The sequence below is a fragment of the Dendropsophus ebraccatus genome, chromosome 3, assembly GCF_027789765.1.
Source record: "Dendropsophus ebraccatus isolate aDenEbr1 chromosome 3, aDenEbr1.pat, whole genome shotgun sequence".
Lineage (NCBI taxonomy): Eukaryota > Metazoa > Chordata > Amphibia > Anura > Hylidae > Dendropsophus > Dendropsophus ebraccatus.
The window spans coordinates 197,475,039-197,503,033 of record NC_091456.1 but is presented as its reverse complement, the minus strand read 5'-3'; the positions used below and the strand labels follow the sequence as shown (position 1 = coordinate 197,503,033).

Here is a 27,995-nt window from a genome sequence, read left to right as displayed (position 1 = left end):
CTGAGCTGTATATGTGTAATGTACATGTAGCTGAGCTGTATATATGTGTAATGTACATGTAGCTGAGCTGTATGTGTGTAATGTACATGTAGCTGAGCTGTATATGTGTAATGTACATGTAGCTGAGCTGTATATATGTGTGTAATGTACATGTAGCTGAGCTGTATGTGTGTAATGTACATGTAGCTGAGCTGTATATATGTATGTAATGTACATGTAGCTGAGCTGTATATATGTATGTAATGTACATGTAGCTGAGCTGTATATATGTATGTAATGTACATGTAGCTGAGCTGTATATGTGTAATGTACATGTAGCTGAGCTGTATGTGTGTAATGTACATGTAGCTGAGCTGTATATGTGTAATGTACATGTAGCTGAGCTGTATATGTGTGTAATGTACATGTAGCTGAGCTGTATGTGTGTAATGTACATGTAGCTGAGCTGTATATGTGTAATGTACATGTAGCTGAGTTGTATATGTGTGTAATGTACATGTAGCTGAGCTGTATGTGTGTAATGTACATGTAGCTGAGCTGTATATGTGTGTAATGTACATGTAGCTGAGCTGTATGTGTGTAATTTACATGTAGCTGAGCTGTATATGTGTGTAATGTACATGTAGCTGAGCTGTATATATGTGTAATGTACATGTAGCTGAGCTGTATATGTGTAATGTACATGTAGCTGAGCTGTATATGTGTGTAATGTACATGTAGCTGAGCTGTATATGTGTGTAATGTACATGTAGCTGAGCTGTATGTGTGTAATGTACATGTAGCTGAGCTGTATATGTGTGTAATGTACATGTAGCTGAGCTGTATATGTGTAATGTACATGTAGCTGAGCTGTATATATGTGTAATGTACATGTAGCTGAGCTGTATATGTGTAATGTACATGTAGCTGAGCTGTATATGTGTGTAATGTACTTGTAGCTGAGCTGTATATGTGTAATGTACATGTAGCTGAGCTGTATATGTGTGTAATGTACATGTAGCTGAGCTGTATGTGTGTAATGTACATGTAGCTGAGCTGTATGTGTGTAATGTACATGTAGCTGAGCTGTATGTGTGTAATGTACATGTTGCTGAGCTGTATGTGTGTGTAATGTACATGTATCTGAGCTGTATGTGTGTAATGTACATGTAGCTGAGCTGTATATGTGTGTAATGTACATGTAGCTGAGCTGTATATGTGTGTAATGTACATGTAGCTGAGCTGTATGTGTGTAATGTACATGTAGCTGAGCTGTATATGTGTGTAATGTACATGTAGCTGAGCTGTATATATGTGTAATGTACATGTAGCTGAGCTGTATGTGTGTAATGTACATGTAGCTGAGCTGTATATGTGTGTAATGTACATGTAGCTGAGCTGTATATGTGTAATGTACATGTAGCTGAGCTGTATATGTGTGTAATGTACATGTAGCTGAGCTGTATATGTGTATTGTACATGTATCTGAGCTGTATGTGTGTAATGTACATGTAGCTGAGCTGTATATGTGTGTAATGTACATGTAGCTGAGCTGTATATGTGTGTAATGTACATGTAGCTGAGCTGTATGTGTGTAATGTACATGTAGCTGAGCTGTATATGTGTGTAATGTACATGTAGCTGAGCTGTATATATGTGTAATGTACATGTAGCTGAGCTGTATGTGTGTAATGTACATGTAGCTGAGCTGTATATGTGTGTAATGTACATGTAGCTGAGCTGTATGTGTGTAATGTACATGTAGCTGAGCTGTATATGTGTGTAATGTACATGTAGCTGAGCTGTATATATGTGTAATGTACATGTAGCTGAGCTGTATGTGTGTAATGTACATGTAGCTGAGCTGTATGTGTGTCATGTACATGTAGCTGAGCTGTATATATGTGTAATGTACATGTAGCTGAGCTGTATGTGTGTAATGTACATGTAGCTGAGCTGTATATGTGTGTAATGTACATGTAGCTGAGCTGTATATGTGTGTAATGTACATGTAGCTGAGCTGTATGTGTGTCATGTACATGTTGCTGACATAGTAGACCAGCTGACACGGGCATTGCTCCCTTTTAATACACTCTGTGAAAAATATGCTCTTCCTAGCTCGGAGTAATTTACTAACTTGAGTATACATCACTTTATGTAAGTTCGGCACCACAATGGTTTCCCACCTCCTTTGAATTGCTTGCTAGAACAGCCTTTTCCACACAAGACTTCATTTCGGCCATTTATTCCCTTCTGCACTTGCCGGTAGGAGACTCACCGGTTCCACACAAATACATGGATAATTGGGAGATGGCCTTGGCCTGACCAATATCTCCAGGGATCTGGCAGATCATATGGAGTAGGGCAGCGACCTCATCAATTTGTTTTAACTACAAGGAAATGCACTACAAGTTCATGATGTGTTGGTACCACACTCCTGATCTACTACATAAATTTAACACTACGATCCCCGATTTGCTTGAGATGCAACAGAGCTTTTGGCTCCCTACTCCCATATTTTCTGGGAATGTGCGGGCATTAAGGTATACTGGACCCAAGTGGTGGCGTTGATTCACTCGGTACTAGGTGTTCATATAGCTTTGGACCCTCTGGCTTACCTGTTTGATGTTATTCCTAAAACTCTCATTCCTGGAAGCAGACTTCTCCCCCTTCACATGATGAGTTGGTGGCCCGAATCAAAGACATTAGGACCTTAGAGAAACCGACTGCTTCATTGAACCATACGATGCCACTGTTTGACTCCGTTTGGGCCTCCTGGGACGCTTATTGTGCAGGTATCGGCTACTCATGATTAGGGATGAGCGTACCGAACCGCAACAAACCAGGTTCGTTACAAACTTTGCAAAAAGTTTGGTTCGTCACCAAACCGAACTTTGAGAAAGTTCGTAGCGAATCTGGTTAAAATAACAACACAAAATAACAAATAAAAAATTCCCATCAGCTGTCCCATCACTGCACAGTTGTGTAGAAAAATGTTGGTGACTCATTAGGATTCTTGGTGTCCAAGACCGTGCACCGAGTGCTGATGTCTGGTCCTTTAATTATGGGCAAAGGCAGTACATGTCTGTTACTGCCCATTGGGTCAACATTCCCCCAGAGGACCACCAGAAAGTTAGCCCATTCTTGCCACTGTCACCTCCCCGGTGCTTTAGGGGGCCAGTTCTGCCTCCACCAGCTTGAAACCATCCGCCGATTTGACTGCAGTCCAACCTGCCCCGGTGCCTTACCAACAATGTCAGGCCCGGCGCTCTCAGGCTGTCCTCCATTTTGTGAGCCTGGGTGAACGGAGCCACAGTGGGCAGGAGCTCCTCCGGACCATCAGGGAGGAGATATATGAATGGCTGAGCCAAGGTCAACTAACGGTGGGAAGTGTTGTAGCCGACAATGGAAGGAACATTGTCTCTGCAGTTCAGCAGGGAGTCATACATCTTGTATGGCACATGTGATAAACCTCATAGTGCACAGAATTCTTCAAACATTTCCTGCCAATTGTTGATCCCTTTTGAGGATGCGACTCTGTTAGTGAGCAGGCATGACTATGGGATCAACTACATCAGGCCACCACTCCAAGGCTGAACATCCTCCTCCTCCGTCATTTGTCTGTTCTCAACCATACTGGCCTGGGTGCAATCAGGTACTGCCTCCTCCTCAAATAGTCTGTTCTCAACCCTACTGGCCTGGGTGCAATCAAGTGGTGCCGTCTCCTCCAATAGTCTGTTCTCAACCCTACTGGCCTGGGTGCAATCAAGTACTGCCTCCTCCTCCTCAAATAGTCTGTTCTCAACCCTACTGGCCTGGGTGCAATCAAGTGCTGCTGCCGCCTCCTCTTCCATTAATTGTCTGTTCTCAGCCAAACTGGGTCCAATACAGTACTATTACTGCTGCTGGTTCCACTGTCAAATGTTTTTTTTTTACCCTACTGGGTCCAAGGAACTTTGTGTCCTATGTCCCATCTCATCACTTACACCTTGGCTAATTTTTTTTCACTATTTTTGCACTTAGATTTTTTCCACTTTTTTCATTGTAATACCAACTGCAACTAAACGAAACTACTCTACCCTATCAGACTCCCACTATTGTAGCTGCAATTATTCAGCCGCTATAGCAAGGTTCGTCTTGGGTTCAGTTCGTACAAATCCGAGCTTCACGAAAGTTCACCGGATTGAACCGAACCAAACTTTTAAAAGTTCGCTCATCCCTACTCATGATAGCCTATACCTTCCCTTGGTCTCCAGCGTTTACCTGTTCCCCTTACTCCCCTTTTGTGTTTTCCTTTCCGTTGTCGGTCCTGTTTGCTTATTTGACCTGCTTTTCTCCTTCACTGTTGCAGTTTGACGTTATGGTTATTATTCCTATTGTCACAAGATTCACAAGATTGTGGATTAGCCTGGATATGCTTCTACCCTGTTCTAGTCTTGACAATGGTTTATATTGGTTTGTCAAACTTTCTGCTATAACTGCAGGAAATTGTTAAAGTGTCACTGTCGGTTTTTGGTTCTAGTTTTCTTTTTTGTTTTTTTTGCAGAAATCAATAGTCCAGGAGATTTTAAGAAACTTTGTAATTGGGTTTATTAGGCAAATATGCCCTTATCTGCATTCAAAAAGCCTTTCCCCAGGTCCCCTCCTCCTCTCCTATCTCTCATTCACTGCTCATTATCTTGTTGCATCAGACGTGCCCCTGTCTGTGCTATGGAGAGGGGCGGGGGGCAGGATGAGGAGGAAGAAGGGAGATTAGTCGGCAGTAGAGAACAAAGGACTACACAGCAGGAGCATTGTGAAAGCCGGTATTCAGAGGTCAGTGCTGACTTCAGAGGAGATAGCCTGGTGATGTGGCTGTAAATGAACTCTTTGTTGTCCTGTTTTGGTGCCTCATCTCCCTCCACCCCTCCCCTCTCCATAGAGAACAATGAAGACGGGGGGGGGGGCTTCTAACTGCTTTCTCATGATAAAAAAGCATTTTTCGGCTAATAAACCCAATTAAAAAGTTTCTTAAAATTGACTGGACTATTGATTTCTGCAAAAAAAAAAATAAAAAAAATATATATATTTAACAGGTACACTTTAACCCCTTAACGACATCGGGCGTAAACTTACGCCCTCGCGCCCTGGTACTTGGCGCATCAGGGCGTAAATTTACGCCCGATGTTTCCCCGATCGCTGCGTGTTCACACACAGCGGTCGGGGAAGATGGCCTGCTATAAATCATAGCAGGCCATCTTAGCTTCACGGCACGGGGGGTGGTTAACACCCCCCGTGCTTACGATCGCCGCTATTGGCTGATCAATTCAGATCAGCCAATAGCGGCGATCGGAACCTTTCCGGGTCATCGGCGACCCGATGACCCGGAAAAAAAATGGCGGTCGGTGCTGTCCGAGGACGGCACCGACCGCCATTACTGTAAAAAGTAATGGTGATCGCCGTGCCACCGGCCCGATCGCCGTGAACGGCCGGCCGGCCGTTCACGGCGATCGGGCCGGTGGCACGGCGATCAGAGTCCCACAAAATAGTAAATACCTGCCCTGGACCCCTCAGCTAGGTAGCCGAGGGGTCCAGAGCAGGTATTTGTACATTACTCACCTGTCCCGGGCTCCTGATCGGCGTCTTCCGGGTTCGCGGCGTTCTCGTCTTCGTTCGGGTCTTCGGCTTCTTCCGTGACGTCACGTTCGGCTTCTCTCGGCTATTTTCGGCTCCAGCGTCGGCTCTTTCCGTATTTTGCGCTCTGCTGCCCCCTAGCGGCTGATATGTGTAATACACTTATCAGCAGCTACAGGGAAATTCAGAATGTAGAATTTTTTTATTTTTTTTTTTTCAAATTTTTTTTTTTCTATTTTCCGCACCCTATCGCCGCTGAGTGTTGATCAGCATCGCACGAAAGTGCGCTGCTAATCAGCAACTCCTCCTTTTTGGCGTAGGGTGTTTTTTTTCTATATCCTACTGCCACGGTCTGCTTATAAGTGCCGCACATAAGTGCGGCATTTAGCAGCAACTCCTTTGTTGGCGTAGGTTTTTTTTTTATACTTACTGTAAAAAAACACGTAAAAAACACTACATTACACCACACTACATTGAATAAAGTTTGACACTACACCACTACATACCCCATATACCAATCCCCGTATAAAGATGGCCCCCAGGGTGTTTTCGGCGTCAGAGGGATACGCTATTATTGCCTCCGACACCGAAACAGCCAGTGAGGATGAATGGGGGGATCCTTCTTTCCTCCATTCATCCTCATCATCCTCATCATCCAGTGACATGTCTGGGGGGTAGCATAGCGTACGCTGCCCCCCAGACACGTCTTTTCCGCCAGAACCGTCCCAATAAGAGATGACGGTATGGTGTGAAATTCTACAATTTCTGTGAGCGTACCTCTGGGTACACTTACAGATTTAGGGTACGTGCACACTGCAGAATGGAGAAGGATAACCCTTTGTGCATTCCGCAGCTGGCACCCACCGGCGGACTGATGGAGGCGCATGTCTCTACCCGTGTCATAGACTCCATTCTATGCACGGGCGGAATCCGTCGTCCATCCAAAGAATGAACACATTGGACGGAGAGCGGAATCCGCCCGTGCATAGAATGGAGTCTATGACACGTGTGGAGACGTGCGCCTGCATCAGTCCGCCGGTGGGTGCCAGCTGCGGAATGCACGAAGGGTTATCTGTTGCGATTCCGCAGTGTGCACGTACCCTTAGAGTGTATGAAGGAAGGGACACTCGAATCCAGCCCCCAGATGCCCCCTCCCCCCCCATCCTCCGAGTTAGTGGGGAGATCGTCCGGGAACTGATCTTCCCACTGCTGGATAAAGGTTACCACCTGTACGGGGATAACTTTTATACCAGCACCCCCTCTTCCGGTCCCTCGCTGCCCGAGCTACTGTAGCTTGCGGCACGATCCGTAAATATCAGAAGCAGTAATAGAGCCCTAATATTTAGCAGCCATGGAGCGGACCCAGCGCTTCTGGATATGAGGGACCCCGTATCGCACCAGGACAACATTTTCCAGGTGACGTCCCCCACACTGGAGAAAGGGAGACCCCAGAAGAAGTGGAGAGTGTGGCGTAACAGGGGGATCAGGAAGGACACCATTTCCAGTGTGACGCCTGTCCTGATCACCCCGGCCTCTGCATACTGGATCGCTTCAAGGCGCACCACACGTCACTGGGGTTCTACATTATCTAAATTCTGTCCCTTATTCCTATTTCAGGGGTCACGTTGGTCCAGGGATTATTCTGATCGCCATTATGGAGTTGGGAAGGAATTTTTCCCCTGTGATGAGGCTACTGTCGTCTGCATTACGAGGGTTTTTTGCCTTCCTCTGGATCAACACAGGTTGAGTTTGATGGACACCTGTCATTTCCAACCTTATAAACTAATAATTGGCCTAATACCCCCAAATAAATTAGAATTGTCCCTTTTCCCCAGCTAAATAGGTATGGCCGCCATTCCCATTAGAGGATGCCATGATGCAATTACAAACCCTCTGTGCGGCCAGGACAGTAGAAACCCCCCACAAGTGACCCCATTCTGGAAACTACACCCCATAAGGAATCTAACAAGGGGGGCAGCGGGGATATGGCCCCCTGGTGACGGCCACATTTGGGACGTGAAAATGAAAAAAATTGTATTTTTTATTTTCTCGGCACATGTTCTACGTAAGTGCCCGTCACCAGTGGGGTCCATATGCTCACTGCACCCCTTGTTAGATTCCTTATGGGGTGTAGTTTCCAGAATGGGGTCACTTGTCGGGGGTTTCTACTGTCCTGGCAGCACAGGAGCTTTGTAATTGCGACATGGCCTCCATCCTCCATTCCAGCCTCTAAATGGCGCTCTGTCCCTTTGGTGACTTGCCCTGTGCCCATATGGCACATTATGCCCACATGTGGGGTATTTTCGTACTCAGGGGACACTACCCTACACGTTTTGTGTTCATTTTCTTTTTTAACCCCTTGTGGAAATGGAAAAAAATCAAGGCTAGACCAACATTTAGTGTAATTTTTGTAAAATTTTTACTCTAAATCATTAATCTTGTCATGTTTTTTCATTTTCACAAGGGGTTAAAAGATAAAAAAAAACATTTAATGTGTAGAGCAATTTCCCCTGAGTACGGAAATACCCCACATGTGGACATAAAGCGCCATGCGGGTGCAGGGTAAGCCTCCAAAGGGAAGAAGCGCCATTTGGTTTTTGAAGGCTGGATTTGGATGGAATGGATTTCGAGGGGCCATGTTGCATTCAAAAGGCCCCTGTGTTGCCAAGACAGTTGAAACCCCCCACAAGTGACCCCATTATGGAAACTACACCCCTCAAGGAATGTAACAAGGGGTGTAGTGAGCATATGGACCCCACTGGTGACGGGCACAAATGTGGAACAATGTGGCGTGAAAATGAAATATTACATTTTTTACACTATAATGTTGGTTTAGCCTTGAATTTATCATTTTCACAAGGGGTTAAAAGAGAAAAAAACACACAATATGTGTAGAGCAATTTCCCCCGAGTCCGTAAATACCCCACATGTGGACATAAAGCGCCATGTGGGCGCAGGGCAAGCCTCCGAAGGGAAGGAGCGCCATTTGGATTTTGGAGGTTGGATTTGGCTAGAATGGATGATGAACGCCATGTCTCATTTACAGAGCCCTTGTGCTGCCAAAACACTGGAAACCCCCCACAAGTGACCCCATTCTGGAAACTACACCCCTCAAGGAATCTAACAAGGGGTGCAGTGAGGATATGGACCCCTTGATGACGGGCACATTTGTGCCATGAAAGTGAAAAAATGAAATTTTTCCCTTTCACGTCACATTGTTCCACATTTGTGCCCGTCACCAGTGGGGTCCATATACTCACTGCACCCCTTGTTAGATTCCTTGAGGGGTGTAGTTTCCAGAATGGAATCACTTGTGGGGGGTTTCCAGTGTCTTGGCAGCACGAGGGCTCTGTAAATGCGACATGGCCCTTGAAATCCTTTTCAGTGAAATTCAGCTTCCAAAAGCCAATTGGCGCTCCTTCCCTTTGGAGGCTCGTCCTGCGCCCCCCTGGCACTCTATCGCCACATGTGGGGTATTTCTGTACTCGGGAGAAACTGCGCTACACGTTTTGTGTCTTTTTTTGCCTCTTATCCCTTTAAGAAAATGAAAAATTGAAGGCTAGAACAACGTTTTAGTGTAAAAAATAAATTTTTCTTTTTTCACGCCATATTGTTCGGAAAATCTGTGAAGCACCTGTGGGGTCCAGATGCTCACCGCACCCCTTGTTACATTCCTTGAGGGGTGTAGTTTTCTAAATGGTGTCACTTTAGGGGTGTTTTTTAGGTTTTGGCACCCCAGAGCCTCTGCCAACCTGAAGTGGTACAGTCAAAAATGACCAAATATAACGGAGGCGTTGAAATTCACTAGGCGCTCCCTTATATCTGAGGCTTGTGGTTGCGTCAAATAGCGCAATAGGGCCACATATGGGGTATTTCTATAAACTGCAGAAACGGGGCAATAATTATTGGGGTGCATTTCTCTGGTAATAGGTTTATAATTATGAAAAATATTGGATTACAATAAAATCTCTGCACAGAAAATTAAAATTTTCAAATTCCTTACACACTTAGCTTTTATTTCTGTGACTCCCCTAAAGGGTTAAAACACTTTCTGGATATGCTTTTGCAGAGTTTGGGGGGTGCAGTTTCTGAAATGGGGTGCTTTGTGGGGCTTTCTAACATACAGGCCCCTCAAATACACTTTAAACCTGAACAGGTCCCTAAAAATATCTGATTTTGAAATTTTACTGAAAATTTGGAAATTTGCTGCTAATGTTTTAAGCTTCCTATCGTCTAAAAAAAATGAAAGATCGTTTAATAAATGCCGCCAACATAAAGTAGACATGTTGCTAATGCTATTTAATATATAATTTATGTGGTATAACCACTTTCTGTATACGCAAAAAAGTTTCAAAGTTGGAAAAATGCATTTTTTCACATTTTTTCACATTATTTGGGTTTTTTTCATAAAGATTTGTTATGAGTATCGACTCCAATTTACCAGAAATGTAAAGTACAATATGTCACGAGAAAACAATCTCAGAATCAGCCGGATAGGTAAAAGCATCCCGAAGTTATTAATGACTAAAGTGACACTGGTCATATTCATAAAATTTGTCTCTGTCATTAAGGCCATTTCAGGCTCTGTCCTTAAGGGGTTAAAAATACGCTTGTTTTGTCCTTTATCTCTTGTAAAAAATTCAATTAAAATTACAATAAAAAAAAAAAAAAAGGTGATAGCGGATAGAGGAGGAAACAAGCGGGGGAGGGGAGGCTGCCATCGTCCAGGCTGCCCATTCAAAAAAAGAAAACGTCGCTATCATAATTTAGGATTCTTAAACCTGTCGAAAGACCATGGTCAGCTGACATTGGGCGCGACCTATTACACCAAACGGTTAGCGTCCGGAGCGGTCAGTAATCATTTGGTGTTATAGAGCGCTAAGTGTATGAACATCTGTATCCGTGTTTCCCCGAACCGAGGGGCAGCATCCAACTACTGCGGCTGCAGGAAATCGCTGATCGTTCAGTTGATGTTGCCGAACCCCGACTCTGTATATGTTATATATCGATAGGAGCCCCGGGACAAGTAAGGAGACTATGGGAGGAGCGGGGCTAGAATGGTGCCACCCGGAGCGGGCAGGACTAAAGCAGTGAGCAGCACTAAGAGCAGCAGGGCTAGAATGGTGCCACCCCATTACACATTGTTTAAATATCACCATACTAAATAAATATTACCCCCACAGATACCACAGTCTGAGGGTGATTACAGTGCAGTTACATCCAGTGATGTCTCCTCTGATCAGTCATTTTCCCTTACCATCTCCTCTTGGCCCGGACCGCCATGATGACCTTTACTCGTCTCTGCAGAACTGGACGACCATCTTGGGCTCCGCAGTTTTCCAGCACCTTCTTACCTCTTCCCATCTATAGTGCCCACACAACAATAACCCACCTTTATGCCACCATACTTTAATGAAACCCCTTCTATTCCTAAGACTGTAATGCCCCATTGCCCCACATTATAAGAATTCCTCATTCATTGCTCCCATATTATGTTCACGATGAAGAGCAGCAGCATAATAACAATGTATATATATGTGTCTATATATATCCACATGAGATGGAGGGAGAGGAGACTAAGGTTTAGAAGAAACATTTTATTACCAATTGGTGAGAAGTTTGGAGCTGCGGTATATGATATCTGTATTACCGCCAAATCTCCTCTGTACATGGGGAATACATAGCTGTGGTATCCGGCTTCTATCTGCTTTCTGGGGAACAGACGTCTGACTGATCACTGAGCGATCTCACTTGGCTTCTCCCCTGAGTGACTGTTTACATGTTTTATAAGTTTATTTTTCTGTGTAAAACATTTCCCAGATTTATCACATGAAAATGACTTCTCTCCTGTGTAAGTTCTCTAATGTTTAATAAGCTGTGGTTTCTGAGAAAACCATTTCCCACATTCTGAACATGAAAACAGCTTCTATCCAGTGTGAACTTTTTCATGGTTAGTGAGGTGTGACCTCACAGTAAAACATTTTCCACATGTTGAACATGAAAACGGCTTCTCCCCTGTGTGAATTCTTTGATGTCTAACAAGATCCGATTTGCGAAAAAACCATTTCCCACATTCTGAACATGGAAACCGCTTCTCTCCTGTGTGAACCAGATCATGGTTAGTGAGATGTGATTTCACAGCAAAACATTTCCCACATGTTGAACATGAAAATGGCCTCTCACCCGTGTGAATTTTTTTATGCCTAACAAGATCTGATTTTCGAATAAAACATTTTCCACATTCAGAACATGAAAATGGCCTCTCTCCTACATGAATTCTTTGATGTTCAACAAGATTTGATTTCACAGCAAAACGTTTCCCACATTCTTGGCATGCAAATGGCTTCTCCCCTGTGTGAATTTTCAGGTGCTCAACAAAATTTGCTCTCTGAGTAAAAGATTTTCCACATTCTTTGCATGAAAATGGCTTCTCCCCTGTGTGAATTCTTTGATGCACAACAAGATAGACTTTTAAAGCAAACGATTTCCCACACTCTGAACATATATACGGCTTCTCTCCAGTGTGAATTCGTTGATGTTCAACAAGACTTGTTTTCTGGGCGAAACATTTCCCACATTCGGAGCATGGAAACGGCTTCTCCACTTTGTGCGTTGCCTGATGTCTAGCCAGCTTTGATTTCACAGTAAAACATTTCCCACATTCTGAACAGGAATGTGGCTTTTTCACTGTGTGACTTGTATTTTGCATAGCAGCCTGTGATGGATCAGAAGATTGGCCTGGTATAATAGGAGCAGATGACAGATCTTTGCTCGGACGGGCCTCTGATCTCCGGGTACAGTCATCTGCCAAGAATAAAAGAGATTGTGAGTTACATAGCATAGGAGATTACAATATTTTGTACGGTTTCTTCCTAAAGGTTTCATACACGCTGCATGTAGCAAAGTTCACCTGGTCTTATGTCCCTGAGTGGTCCCGATATTTGGCACCACTCATGACGTCACAAACTGTTTTCTATATGAAATCCAGGGGAGCGCGGAGAGGTATGAGATGACTGTTATGTTCTCTTATATGGCAGTAACGTTACAAATGTGTAAGCGCCGGATAACCCCTTTAAAAGGGGAAGTTCGGCCAAAGGCATTTTTTTATATGTTATTACTTAGGGAAAGTTAGACAAATTCATAATGTACATTAATTATGGGAAATGCACATTTACTGCTATTTCCCCTAATTTAGTAGATCACGGAGACATCAAATTCCCAAAGATTCGGAGACGTCACGAATCAGGGTGTAATTGCAATGGAGTGTTCAGCAGGGGGCGCACTATATATAGAAGTCAATGAGTACCATTGACTTCTATATACAGTGTGCCCCTGCTGGACACTCCATTGGAATCAATGGCTGTCTATGGAACAGGTGAGTCTGCACACTGTACTACTTCCCCATCATCTGCTCATAGTATGAGCAGATGGTGGGGGAGTAGTACCAGGGCAATCCCCAATCCGCCCCCACCCCATTACATATACCCTGGTACTACATATACTCGGGCCTACTTCCCCCCTGAGACCGGAGCCTCAATTACAGCAGCGGACCCGCCGAACCAGCAGGGGGGCGGCGACAGGGGTTCCGCTGCTGTAATTGAGGCCCCATACTATGAGCAGATGATGGGGAAGTAGTACAGTGTGCAGGCTCACCTGTTCCATAGACAGCCATTGATTCCAATGGAGTGTCCAGCAGGGGTGCACTATATGTAGAAGTCAATGGTACTCATTGACTTTATATATATATATATATATATATATATATATATATATATACACAATGCGCCCACTGCTGGACACTCCAATGGAATTACACCCTGATTCGTGAAAAATGCTTTTGGCTGGAGTTATCCTTTAACTATATATTTGCTGTTGGCAACAGAGATCCTCAGAAAACTAGACTCCCCGAGGGAAATAAACACCCGTCTTCCAGTAGAGGTTTCCCCAGGACGGGATACAGCTTTTCCAGGCCACCGAGGAGGAGCGGCACGGACATCAAAGCCAGCCGATGTAAAAGCCGAGTGCCGAGTAAATGAAGTGATTCGCTTGTAATGTAAATTCTCTCACCTGAAATTTTTAATTATGATAATTCAGTGAGCTGCCAGGGAAACAGCGTATGTGTCCTGCTCAGTATATGGTCTCTATGGTGTTTCCTGTACAGGAGGAGGATGAGGATGCCGCATCTCAGAAGCCGGACCCCGATTCAGCATCACACAGAGCACGTCCTCTCTATATAATGCTCAACCTGTGCTGTCAACCAGTTACTCGGGAGAGAACTGTGATCTACCGCTACATATACCGAGGAGCAGAGGAAGTGTTCTCTGCATTTAGTGGTTACTACTCACCTGTAGTGAAGTCCTCCTTATACTGCTCATCATTGCCGTCATCTGTCTCTTCCTCCTCTTCTTTTATCCTTATGTCTATAGCATTCATAGAGTTCAGATCTCTCCCTGTACTGATGTCCTCCTTATACTGCTCATCACTGCTCACATCTGTCTCTTCCTTTATTATTATGTCTATAGAGTTATTATAGTCCAGATCTTCACCCTGTTTCATAAGATGTGAGAGAAATATTGTAAAGTCATCAGACAGGAGGAGAAGTCAGGTGGGATGTACAGATCATAGGGAACATCTCCATCTACCTGATCCTGATCCTGTGGGAGAAGAGGACGGGGACATCTCTCTGGTGCTGTTCTCTTACTGGATCTGACTGGAGGGAACACATACAGAGACTGAATTCATTCTTTCCATCCAGATAATACAGAGAGGAGGTGTGTATATAGTCCTGTCTATTACCTGCTGATGGGAGGGGCTGCTGATCCTCCAGCATCACATCCTTGTACTGATCCTTGTGTCCTTCTACATACTCCCACTCCTCCATGGAGAAATAGACCGCCACGTCCTGACACCTTATAGGAACCTGACACACACAATGATCACACAGTCATCCCCCCCACCCCTCCAGTGGTGTTACTGTATAATGTCCCAGCATTCCCAGCAGCCACAGTCTCACCTCTCCACTCAGCAGCTCCACCATCTTGTTGGTGACTTCTAGGATCTTCTCTTCCTCCATTTCCTCATGTATCAGGGGCCCCGGGATTGGGCTCAGGGTTCTTCCCCATCCTTCACACCCAGGGGCCCCACAGCGCCCACTAGAGGACTTCTTCACTACTGTGTAATCCTGTGTATGGAGAGACACATTACTATCACTACATCCAAGGTTCCAGATTAGAAAAAAGAAAAGGCCCACACCCTCTCGATAACCCTGCAAAGCGTTACAAAGCTCAAACTGGCTGACTAGGTGTCAAACGACCTCCTGAAGGCCAAGTCACAAGGAAACTCCTCACTCTCACCCATAAAGCTCTCCACAACTCTGCCCTCCATACATCTCCTCCCTCATCTCCACCTACCATCCTTCCCGTGCTCTGTGTTCTGCTAATGACCTCACACTAACCTCTTCTATAATCAGAACCTCTCATTCCCGCCTCCAAGACTTCTCTCGTGCTGCACCAGTTCTCTGGAACTCCCTACCCAAAGACCTCAGACTTATTTCCAACATCCCCAGTTTCATGCGTGCCCTGAAGACCCATCTCTTCAGGATTATAACACTTCGTAATCTCGTCTCCCTTTGCTATCCCCTCTCCATCCTCTATAACCTCTTCGGTGCTAGTTACACTGTCCTTGTTATCTGAGCTTAGAAAATGGCTTGTTACTGGCTCGCCCAGTCACCTATAGGCACTTAGAGATTCTATGTACAATGACTGGAACATTGACAAATAAAGCCCTTGTTGCCTCTCGTGTTACTCCCAGTCATACTAGTCTGTACGCTCTTGAGAGCAGGTCACTAATTCGGTATTTTAATTTATTCATTGTATAACTTAATATATAACCTGTAATGTATTTATATATTTAAATAAGCGCTGCGGAATCTGTTGGCGCTATACAAATAATAATAAATTATTATTATTATTATTACTAGCGCACACTCTCAGTTCCTATTTTTAGGGACTTGCAGCTCACTAGCTTAGAGGTGAAACGCCTTTTGGAGTCTTCCTGGGGTCGCACCCTCCAAATACGTCAGGCCGTTTTTATGCATAAGAGTGGCCGCATGTTAGCCAGAACGTTCATATCGCTTATGGCCCAATCTCATATCCCATGCATCAGATCTCAGAGAGGCACCAAGGTCCACACTACCCAACACATCGCATGCCCCTAGACGAGCCATAGAACTGGCCTAGGTCTCATAAGATCCCGCTTAAGACTCTCTCTTTGGCTGTCGAGAAGGCTTTTGATAGAATATCCTGGTCCTCCCCGGCACAGACCCTGCATCACATAGGAATGGGTCCAGTCCTTATATAGAACATCCTGGCTCTTTACAACTCTTCCTCTGCCCATTTGAAGATCAATGGCACACTGTGTGCCCCTTCCCAATTCATGTTACCCATCAAGGGTGACCCTTATCCCCTGTATTATACATTCTTATTATGGAGCATTTGCTGTCCACTATACATTCGAATCCAGACATCAGGTGCATCGCTATAGGGGAAAGGGAGGGTATAAAAGCTCTAGTCTATATCACTACCCCCTGATCTCTCATCCATCCTTGATGGCCCGTTTGTCAGAATTTGGCTCTTGGTCAAATTATAAGATCAACCTATCCAAATCCGAGGCACTGGACATCTTGTCTATGTAGACAATCTCCTCCCTGAAGTCCTCCTTCCCATTCCATTGGACCCCACAAGGCCTCATATATCTAGGAGTCAAACCGCCTCCTGACATCTTTATCTGCAGCAAATTTTCCCCCCCATGTTTTTCAGATTTCAAAAAGACCTGGAACAGTTGAGCAACTCTGAACTCTCCTGGTTTGGGAGGATTAGCACAATAAATATCACCCTTCTTTCGCGCCTGCTCTATCTTTTGCAGACCATACCCATCTTCCTCCCTTCATCAACCTCAGAAGTGCTTTAGGACCTTTGTGTGGGCATTGAGACGTCACTGTATGAATGGATTGGTTCTGTCTAGGCCTAAGCTCCTGGGCGGGGTGGGATAGCCTGACTGCCATCTATACTATCTTTTCTGTGTCCATGCTCGTGTTCTGGATATGTTCCATAATAAGAATAATGGGTCCATATAGGCCTAGATTTGTCCTTTAAATCTTTCCACCCTTCCCTGGTCCCTGTCTCACACTCATACATCCCACATGTCATCTGCACCCGCCACACGTTGTGCCGGTAGTGGAGGACCCTTAGTGGACCGGCCGCCATCTTATTTATGTTTGCTATTACCCAGTCAAAATTTAAGAAGTTTTTAACACAGCACCTACTACAGGCTGTCAAGACGATTACCCCAATACACTAGCCGTCCCCTGTCCTTAGAAGAATGGTTCAAGAAGGTCACCCATATCCAACACATGGAGTTGTTAGCTATGGTCCCGCAAGAGTCTAAGAAATTTTGAAAAATATCATTGCACTGGCGGCTGCTGCTTAAAACATCCTGGACAAAATATCACTCCATCCATTCCCAGAATCCCTCACCTCCCCATCTGTTATTCCATAGATAAGAATGATGTCATGATGACATCACTCCCAGAATCCCTCACCTCCCCAGTCCTATCCATCTGTTATTCCATAGATAAGAATGATGTCATGATGACATCACTCCCAGAATCCCTCACCTCCCCAGTAAGCAGGAAGAGTATGTGTAGGGTGAGGGTTATTATCCTGTCGGCCATCTTGTCTCTGTCTCTCTCCATGGTTGATGGGTCGGTCTCTTATATAGAAGATATCAGCAGAGGATCCTGGAGGGAAGAGGAGGAGACAATGTAATGCGGCTCTAGATTCCTGGAGATAGAAATATACATGGACAGGAGGGGATATGGGGGAACATGGGAACTACGTGAACGTAGCCTTACCATGTAAAAACCTTAAAGGGGAATTCCAGCAACATTCATCCTACTTGTCAGTGAGACCTTTTCTTTGTTACGTTAATCCTTACCCTGCTGCCCGGCAACATTCAATTTTGCTTGGACAAATCATTTAAGGCTGGTGAGGTGTGTGGCAGGGACCAGTCGAGGATCCTACCAGCTCCTTCTGTGTGGTGACTCCTCATATATATATACCCCTCCTCCACCTGCAGAGCTGTACAGGAGCCGTGTGCTTCCCCTGTGCTTCCAGGACCTGCCATGATGTCACAGTCATGTGATCAGTCACATGGAGGAGGAGGAGTCACATGATCAGGGGCTGCTGCTCAGTGTATGCAGGACTCTGCTGTGCTGGATGAGCTGAAGTGATGTGTATGCAGCAGAGCTGTGTGTGTGTGATGTGTGTGGAGCAGAGCTGTGTATGTGTGTGTTATATATGCCTGCAGCAGAGCCCTGTGTGTAATATACATGTAGCTGAGCTGTATATGTGTAATGTACATGTAGCTGAGCTGTATATGTGTGTAATGTACATGTAGCTGAGCTGTATGTGTGTAATGTACATGTAGCTGAGCTGTATATGTGTGTAATGTACATGTAGCTGAGCTGTATATGTGTGTAATGTACATGTAGCTGAGCTGTATATGTGTAATGTACATGTAGCTGAGCTGTATATGTGTAATGTACATGTAGCTGAGCTGTATGTGTGTAATGTACATGTAGCTGAGCTGTATATATGTGTAATGTACATGTAGCTGAGCTGTATGTGTGTAATGTACATGTAGCTGAGCTGTATATGTGTAATGTACATGTAGCTGAGCTGTATATGTGTAATGTACATGTAGCTGAGCTGTATATGTGTAATGTACATGTAGCTGAGCTGTATGTGTGTAATGTACATGTAGCTGAGCTGTATATATGTGTAATGTACATGTAGCTGAGCTGTATGTGTGTAATGTACATGTAGCTGAGCTGTATATATGTGTAATGTACATGTAGCTGAGCTGTATGTGTGTAATGTACATGTAGCTGAGCTGTATATGTGTAATGTACATGTAGCTGAGCTGTATATGTGCAATGTACATGTAGCTGAGCTGTATGTGTGTAATGTACATGTAGCTGAGCTGTATATATGTGTAATGTACATGTAGCTGAGCTGTATATGTGTAATGTACATGTAGCTGAGCTGTATGTGTGTAATGTACATGTAGCTGAGCTGTATATGTGTAATGTACATGTAGCTGAGCTGTATATGTGTGTAATGTACATGTAGCGGAGCTGTATATATGTGTAATGTACATGTAGCTGAGCTGTATATGTGTAATGTACATGTAGCTGAGCTGTATGTGTGTAATGTACATGTAGCTGAGCTGTATATGTGTAATGTACATGTAGCTGAGCTGTATATGTGTGTAATGTACATGTAGCTGAGCTGTATATGTGTAATGTACATGTAGCTGAGCTGTATATGTGTGTAATGTACATGTAGCTGAGCTGTATATGTGTGTAATGTACATGTAGCTGAGCTGTATGTGTGTAATGTACATGTAGCTGAGCTGTATGTGTGTAATGTACATGTAGCTGAGCTGTATATGTGTGTAATGTACATGTAGCTGAGCTGTATGTGTGTGTAATGTACATGTAGCTGAGCTGTATGTGTGTAATGTACATGTAGCTGAGCTGTATGTGTGTAATGTACATGTAGCTGAGCTGTATATATGTGTAATGTAATGTACATGTAGCTGAGCTGTATATATGTGTAATGTGCATGTAGCTGAGCTGTATATGTGTGTAATGTACATGTAGCTGAGCTGTATATGTGTGTAATGTACATGTAGCTGAGCTGTATGTGTGTAATGTACATGTAGCTGAGCTGTATATATGTGTAATGTACATGTAGCTGAGCTGTATATGTGTGTAATGTACATGTAGCTGAGCTGTATATGTGTAATGTACATGTAGCTGAGCTGTATGTGTGTAATGTACATGTAGCTGAGCTGTATATGTGTAATGTACATGTAGCTGAGCTGTATATGTGCAATGTACATGTAGCTGAGCTGTATGTGTGTAATGTACATGTAGCTGAGCTGTATATATGTGTAATGTACATGTAGCTGAGCTGTATATGTGTAATGTACATGTAGCTGAGCTGTATGTGTGTAATGTACATGTAGCTGAGCTGTATATGTGTAATGTACATGTAGCTGAGCTGTATATGTGTGTAATGTACATGTAGCGGAGCTGTATATATGTGTAATGTACATGTAGCTGAGCTGTATATGTGTGTAATGTACATGTAGCTGAGCTGTATATGTGTAATGTACATGTAGCTGAGCTGTATATGTGTAATGTACATGTAGCTGAGCTGTATATGTGTGTAATGTACATGTAGCTGAGCTGTATGTGTGTAATGTACATGTAGCTGAGCTGTATATGTGTAATGTACATGTAGCTGAGCTGTATATGTGTGTAATGTACATGTAGCTGAGCTGTATATGTGTGTAATGTACATGTAGCTGAGCTGTATGTGTGTAATGTACATGTAGCTGAGCTGTATGTGTGTAATGTACATGTAGCTGAGCTGTATATGTGTGTAATGTACATGTAGCTGAGCTGTATGTGTGTGTAATGTACATGTAGCTGAGCTGTATGTGTGTAATGTACATGTAGCTGAGCTGTATGTGTGTAATGTACATGTAGCTGAGCTGTATATATGTGTAATGTAATGTACATGTAGCTGAGCTGTATATATGTGTAATGTGCATGTAGCTGAGCTGTATATGTGTGTAATGTACATGTAGCTGAGCTGTATATGTGTAATGTACATGTAGCTGAGCTGTATATGTGTAATGTACATGTAGCTGAGCTGTATATATGTGTAATGTACATGTAGCTGAGCTGTATGTGTAATGTACATGTAGCTGAGCTGTATATATGTGTAATGTACATGTAGCTGAGCTGTATATGTGTAATGTACATGTAGCTGTATATGTGTGTAATGTACATGTAGCTGAGCTGTATATATATGTAATGTACATGTAGCTGAGCTGTATGTGTGTAATGTACATGTAGCTGAGCTGTATGTGTGTAATGTACATGTAGCTGAGCTGTATATATGTGTAATGTACATGTAGCTGAGCTGTATATGTGTGTAATGTACATGTAGCTGAGCTGTATATGTGTAATGTACATGTAGCTGAGCTGTATATGTGTAATGTACATGTAGCTGAGCTGTATGTGTGTAATGTACATGTAGCTGAGCTGTATATGTGTAATGTACATGTAGCTGAGCTGTATATGTGTAATGTACATGTAGCTGAGCTGTATGTGTGTAATGTACATGTAGCTGAGCTGTATATGTGTGTAATGTACATGTAGCTGAGCTGTATATGTGTAATGTACATGTAGCTGAGCTGTATGTGTACACAGAAGAGCTGGGCCTATGTGTAGGGCTTTTTTGTTGCCTTAGGTGAAAATTAAAATGTTCCTGTACCTCTGCAGCTAGAGGACACCAGGACGCTACATATGTGGGGGTCCTTGGTAGCAGCTGGTCCCCAATAAGCAGATAATATAGAAAAAATGGAAATGGATCCCACAGCTCCGATAAAATATAAAAAATTTATTGAAACATAAATAAAAAATAACAGTGATAAAAATTGCGTCAAAATTGGCGCAATTTTTATCACTTTGTTATTTTTTATTTATGTTTCAATAAATTTTCTACATTTTATCGGAGCTGTGGGATCCATTTCCATTTTTTCTATATTACTTTGCCGGGATACTGCCCGAGTATTTTCCACGTGCTCCTTCCTGGGACGCTGATGGTGCAAGAGACCAGCGTTATTGGGGTGAGCTGACAAACTTGCTCTGTTGAAGCAGATAATACCTGTGCAAAGAAGCAGAGAAGAGGCCGAATAAGGATTGTAGTCAGTAAGTCGTCCGTCTGTGGGAGAATTAGCATGATTCTTGGGATGAGAGTGCCCTGACTCGGCCCCATGTCCTGGTAATGCGCCTGCCTGCGGCCCGCTGCTGACTGGACACTGTGGCTGTGGTGCCCAGTCCCGGTGGCGGAGGAAGATCCGGCGGCTCACCTTCCCAGGTGTCATTAACCAGAACACTTACAATACTCTGCCTCTACAATTGACATCAAATTCTCCGAAGTCCATGAAACTCAGAAAATTAGAGAGCGTACGACTAAGGTGGAACGGCGTGTCTCGGAGGCGGAGGACGTCCTTAACCCCATTCCTGCTCAGATAACAGATCGGCAGCGGCAAATAAAAGCAGTCATGGCTCGTGCTGATGACTTTGAAAACCGCTTGCACAGAAACAATGGTCTGCCTGAAAAGTTGGAAGGAAATGATCCAGGGGCCTTGACAGAAGTTTGGCTACGCCAGATTCTCCTGAATGATAAATTCTCTGAGTTCTTCACTATTGAGCCCATAGAGTCCCAACCAACCTCATAAGTCTCCACCTAGCCTCATATTATTTGTTTACAGGAAACCCATATTGTGGGTCAGAAAGTTCTCACCCTGAAAAGGGCCTGGATTGCCAAGGGGGAGCATGCTACCTCTTCCACAATTCGCTTTCCCTGATCCATTAGTTAAATGGGATACCTATAATGCGGCCATTCGGGGTGCATTTATCACGGGCGTAGGTGGGCAGCAGGCCATGTATAGGCCATTCGGTCGTTAATCGTTAACTGCATTTCAACCGAACGATTATCATTTAGATTCGAGTGATTTAACAATCTCCCAGTGGAATAGGGCCCTAACCCTGCTAGGAGGACCCTGTGGTTAAAAGAGTGGAAAGGAGATGTCACGTCAAAGGCTAAATTATGTGCTATCCCCTGTGAAGGGAAGCTTCTCTTCGCTTCTGCTCTTGACACCATCCTGGAGAAGGCTTCTGATGAGAGGTTCTCCCTCATACCTCAACAGACCAGCAGATCTTTCAGGGGCAGAGGTAGGAAGCCCAGGGGTGGGGGTTCTACCAATAGGAAGGAGTGGAGACCACCACAAAAGGGCAGGGGTTTTCTGTTTCCCTCTTCTGGTGTAAGATTTCTGCCAGCTCTTTTGTGTTACATGTAATAAAGTTTGGCTTTAAAATATCCTTTTTGTCCTCCCCAGGGGAAACGTTTGTGTGTACGGATTTATCTTCTGACCTAGATAAGCACTCGGCCTTACTATCTAAAGTCGGTTCCCTATTGAGCAAGAGAGTATTGGTTCCCATCCCTGAAGACCAGAGGGGGTAGGGTTTTACTCCACCTTATTCTTAGTCAAAAAACCTAATGGCTCTTATAGAACCATTATCAATCTTAAAACTCTGAACAGAGCTCTCACCTATGAAAGGTTCAGAAGGGAATCTATTTCTTCTGCCATCTTGAACTTCTCAGAGAACTGCTTCATGGCCACCATACACCATCACATTCTTATGCATCCCGACCATTAGAGGTTCCTATACGTAGCGGTTGAGATTGGAAAGGAGAGCAAGCATTTTCAGTATACAGCAATGCCATTTGCTATTTCTCAAGCTCCTAGAGCCTTCACTAAGGTTACGGCAGAGGTCATGGCTCACATTTGGGAAATAAATGTCATAATCATCCCCTACTTTGATGATTTTTTGATTGTGAGTAACTTTTTCCTCAAAGTCAGCTATTCAGTTTGTGGAGTCTGTGTTCTCCTCTCTTGGTTGGGGAAAAAAATGAAAAATCTAACAAAATCCTCTCACAACAATGTAAATTTGTAGGCATTTGCTTGGATTCACGTGTTCAGAGATCCTTTCTTCCAGAAAATAACATTTCTCAGATTCAGACTAAGGTTGGGGAGATCAGGGCCCATCCCCTCTCTATCAGATCAGTCATGTCCTTGTTAGGTCTGTTAACATCCTGTATTCCTGCTGTTCCTTGGGCGCAAGATCATATGAGAGTAGTTCAGTCTCTCTGAATGGGATGGATTAGTTGACTCTCTAGATTCTCCTCTCCTTAAGGTCCTATTCCACGGAACAATTATCGTCCGTATTCGGCCCATATCGGCCGCTACGGACGATAATCGTCCCGTGGAATAGAGTGCAACGATCAGCCGACATCGTTCATGTTGGCTGATTGTTGCAGTCGCTTGTTTTTCAACATGTTGAAAAACAAGCGACTGATACAGCAACGATCTGCTGCCGTCCTCCGTTGAATAGGAGCATCGGCAGCAGACGCTGCTGTATCCTATGGGCTGCCCGGATGATCAGCGATCCTCCGAGCAGCCCCCCGCCGCCCCTCCCGCACTCACCCGCTCGCTGCAGCTGCGTTGAATAGCAGCAGCGAGCGGGGAATGAGGAGCAAACGAGCACTGGGAGCCCTGGTTTGCTCCTCTTACCGTGGAATAGGGGCTTTAGTTCTCCGCAAACCATAAGATCACTCTCCTGATGGGAACAACGAGACAATCTCTGCAGAGGTCTCCCCTGGAACATTCAAGACGTCGCTACAATTACAAGAGACGCCAGCCCTTCAGGTTGGGGAGCACATTTGGGGTCCCTTCTTCTACAAGGAGTGTGGAGTCCGGAGGAAGCAAGAGACTCCAAAATTTAAGGGAATTAAGAGCAGTTTTTCTATCTTTGACCCAAGCCCTGCCACAGCTCCAGGGGAAAAACGTAAGAGTTCTTACAGACGTGTCAATCACCAGGGAGGATCAAGGTCTCCAGATCTCATGAGGATTGCGCATTTCATTTTTAGATTGGCAGATCCTCGCTTTCTCTCCCTAACAGCCCTACATCTAAAGGGAGTGGACAATTCTACAGCGGACTTCCTCAGTCTAAACAAACTCAACCAGGGGGAGTGGGAATTATCTCAGGAAGTATTGAGACAGATCTGCAGACTTTGGGGAACCCCAATGATGGACTTGTTTGCCACTTGAGTCAACAGGAAGGTTCAGAGGTTTTATTCCCTTTGCCCAAAGGACAGACCGACAGCGGTAGATGCCCTGGCACAATATTGGGGAGAAAATGTACTATATGCCTTTCCTCCAATCTGGCTTCTTCCTCGAGTTATTTGCAAAATCAGACAGGTCAAAGTTCACGTTATCCTCATTGCACCCTTCTGGCCCAGAACGGTGTGGGTCACCTGGTTCATGAAGATGTCAGTATCGAACCCCAGCGTGCTGCCGGACAGACAGGGCCCAGTATACCACCCTACAGCAGTGAATCTTCATCTGACTGCCTGGCATGTGAAAGACAGCTCCTAATAGACAGGGGACTTTCTCCTCAAGTCATATCTACAATGCTGGCCAGCCAAAAAAAAGTGACTTCTATGACTTACCTTAGAACATAGAAATCGTTCTGTAGATTTGTCAACCAACCGATTAATGTGCTAGCTCCACCAAATATTTCCCTAATCCTAGTTTTTCTACAGGAGGGCCTTAACAAGAATCTAAGGCCAAGCACCATAAAAGTTAAAATATCAGCTGTTAGTGCCCTGTATGACTATAAGTTAGCAAACAACATCCTTGGATTAAAAGATTCACTAAGGCCGCTGTCAGACTTCCTCCCAGCCTAAAGTTCAGACTTCCTCCCTGGGATCTAAATATTGTTCTCTCAGGTTTAACCCTCCCCCCCCCCCCCCCCCATTTGAACCCTTAGCCGAGTCACCCATCAAACTTTTGTCTTGGAAATTAGCTTTTCTATTAGCTATTACATCTGCTAAAAGGGTGAGTGAGATCAGAGCTTTTTCTATTATCTCCCCATACATGACGATTAGGGATGATAGAGTCATTTTATCTCCTGTCCCTGCTTCTCTTCCTAAGGTGATGACTAATTTCCATAGATCCCAGGAGTTAATTCTTCCTTCCTTTTGTGACAGTCACGCTAATAGGAGAGAGGCTGCCTCCCACACGTTAGACGGGTTATCCTCCACTACCTTGACAAGACCAATAACTGGAGACGTAGTGACAACCTCCTTATTTCCTTCCAGGGAAAGAATAGGGGTAAAGCCACAACCTCACAAACAATCGTTGATGGGTAAAACAAGATCTGTAGCCACTACATGGGCAGAGAGGGCTTCTGTTCCTTTAGATATAATCTGTAGATCGGCCACATGGAGCACACCTCACACCTTTTTTAGACATTACAGATTGCAGCTATCCTCTACTGAAGATCTTACCTTTGGTCGTAGGGTTCTTCAAGCAGTACGATTGTACGATTAACAATTTCGAAGTACCGATTTTTTTTTATAACGCTCAGCGTTTAGACGGAACAATATCGTACGGAAAAAAACGTTTTGTGATTGTTAAAGCCTATCTCGCACATAGGTTAAATCAGTGAACGACTGCTAACACGGAATGATCTGCAAATTTTTTGCGAACGACCAACGACAATTTGAGAACAAGTTCAAAGATCAAAATGAACAATTTCTCGCTCATCGCTTGATCATTCGCTGCGTTTACACGTACGATTATCATTCGAATTTGATTCCATTAGATTCCATTATTACCATGGATAAAATTGTTGAAGCTGTCAAAGCTATGCCTATGGGTAAGACACTGGGCATTGATGGGTTAGTCATTGATTGGTATAAGGATAACATTGATTCTTTAGCCCCCCATCTTCTTAGTTTATAAAATGACTGACTTGAGGTGAGGCGCCTGCCTGATTCCCTTCTGAAGGCTTTAATCATTCTCCTGCTAAAGCCAGGTAAAGACCCCCTTTCCCCATCCTCATACAGGCCATATCACCGCTCAATACTGATGTCAAAATTCTTGCTAAAGTCTTGGCATCGCGGCTTAATTGAGTCATACACCCCCATCAAATCGGCTTCATGTCGAAGAGGGCCACAGATGTTAACCTGCCTTGACTTCATCTGAATATAGCAGCCAATACTGCTGATGCTGTTCCCTGCTACTTGCTCAGCTTAGACATTCATAAAGCCTTTGACTCTATCGATTGGCACTCTCTGGTCCCTCCTTGGTAAGCTCGGATTTGGTCCGGCTTCTTTACTCGACCCCTTCTGCAAAACTAATCTGGATATACACTACCGTTCAAAAGTTTGGGGTCACATTGAAATGTCCTTATTTTTGAAGGAAAATCACTGTACTTTTCAATGAAGATAACTTTAAACTAGTCCTAACTTTAAACCAATCCCCTCTATACATTGCTAATGTGGTAAATGACTATTCTAGCTGCAAATGTCTGGTTTTTGGTGCAATATCTACATAGGTGTATAGAGGCCCATTTCCAGCAACTATCACTCCAGTCTTCTAATGGTACAATGTGTTTGCTCATTGGCCCAGAAGGCTAATTGATGATTAGAAAACCCTTGTGCAATCATGTTCACACATCAGAAAACAGTCTAGCTCCTTACAGAAGCTACAAAACTGACCTTCCTTTGAGCAGATTGTGTTTCTGGAGCATCACATTTGTGGGGTCAATTAAACGCTGAAAATGGCCAGAAAAAGAGAACTTTCATCTGAAACTCGACAGTCTATTCTTGTTCTTAGAAATGAAGGCTATTCCATGCCAGAAATTGCTAAGAAATTGAAGATTTCCTACAACGGTGTGTACTACTCCCTTCAGAGGACAGCACAAACAGGCTCTAACCAGAGTAGAAAAAAGAAGTGGGAGGCCGCGTTGCACAACTAAGCAAGAAGATAAGCACATTAGAGTCTCTAGTTTGAGAAACAGACGTCTCACAGGTCCCCACCTGGCATCTTCATTACATAGTACCCGCAAAACACCAGTGTCACCATCTACAGTAAAGAGGCGGCTGTGGGATTATGGCCTTCAGGGCAGAGTGGCAAAGAAAAGGTCATATCTGAGACTGGCCAATAAAAGAAATAGATTAGGATGGGCAAAAGAACACAGACATTGGACAGAGGAAGACTGGAAAAAAGTGTTGTGGACGGTGGATGAATCCAAGTTTGAGGTGTTTGGATCACGAAGAAGGTTTGTGAGACGCAGAACAAATGAAAAGATGCTGGAAGAATGCCTGACGCCATCTGTTAGCATGGTGGAGGTCATGTGATGGTCTGGGGTTGGTGCTGGTAAGGTGGGAGATTTGTACAGGGTAAAAGGGATTGTGAATAAGGAAGGCAATCACTCTGCACCGCCATGCCATACCCAGTGGGCAGCGCTTGGTTGGAGCCAATTTCATCCTACAACAGGACAATGACCCTAAACACCTCCAAATTGTGCAAGAACTATTTCCAGCAGAAGCAGCAGCTGGTATTCTATCATAGGTAATGGAGTGGCCAGCGCAGTCACCAGATCACCACCCCATTGTGGGAGCAGCTGGACCGTATGGTACGCCAGAAGTGCCCATCCAACCAATCCAACATGTGGGAGCTGCTTCTAGAAGCGTGGGGGGCAATTTCTCCAGCTTACCCCAACAGATTAATAGCTAGAATGCCAAAGGTGTGCAATGCTGGAACTGCTGCAAGAGGAGGATTCTGGGACCAAAGCAAAGTGTGATGGAAGAACAATGTTATTTCAAATACAAATCATTATGTGGGTTTTA

At 44.2% G+C, this 27,995-nt stretch overlaps 1 pseudogene; it reads right to left on the bottom strand.

Moving 5' to 3' along the window:
- The window catches only part of LOC138786843 (zinc finger protein 850-like), a 44,329-nt pseudogene that overhangs the window by 9,471 nt on the left and 6,863 nt on the right, over positions 1 to 27,995 (bottom strand).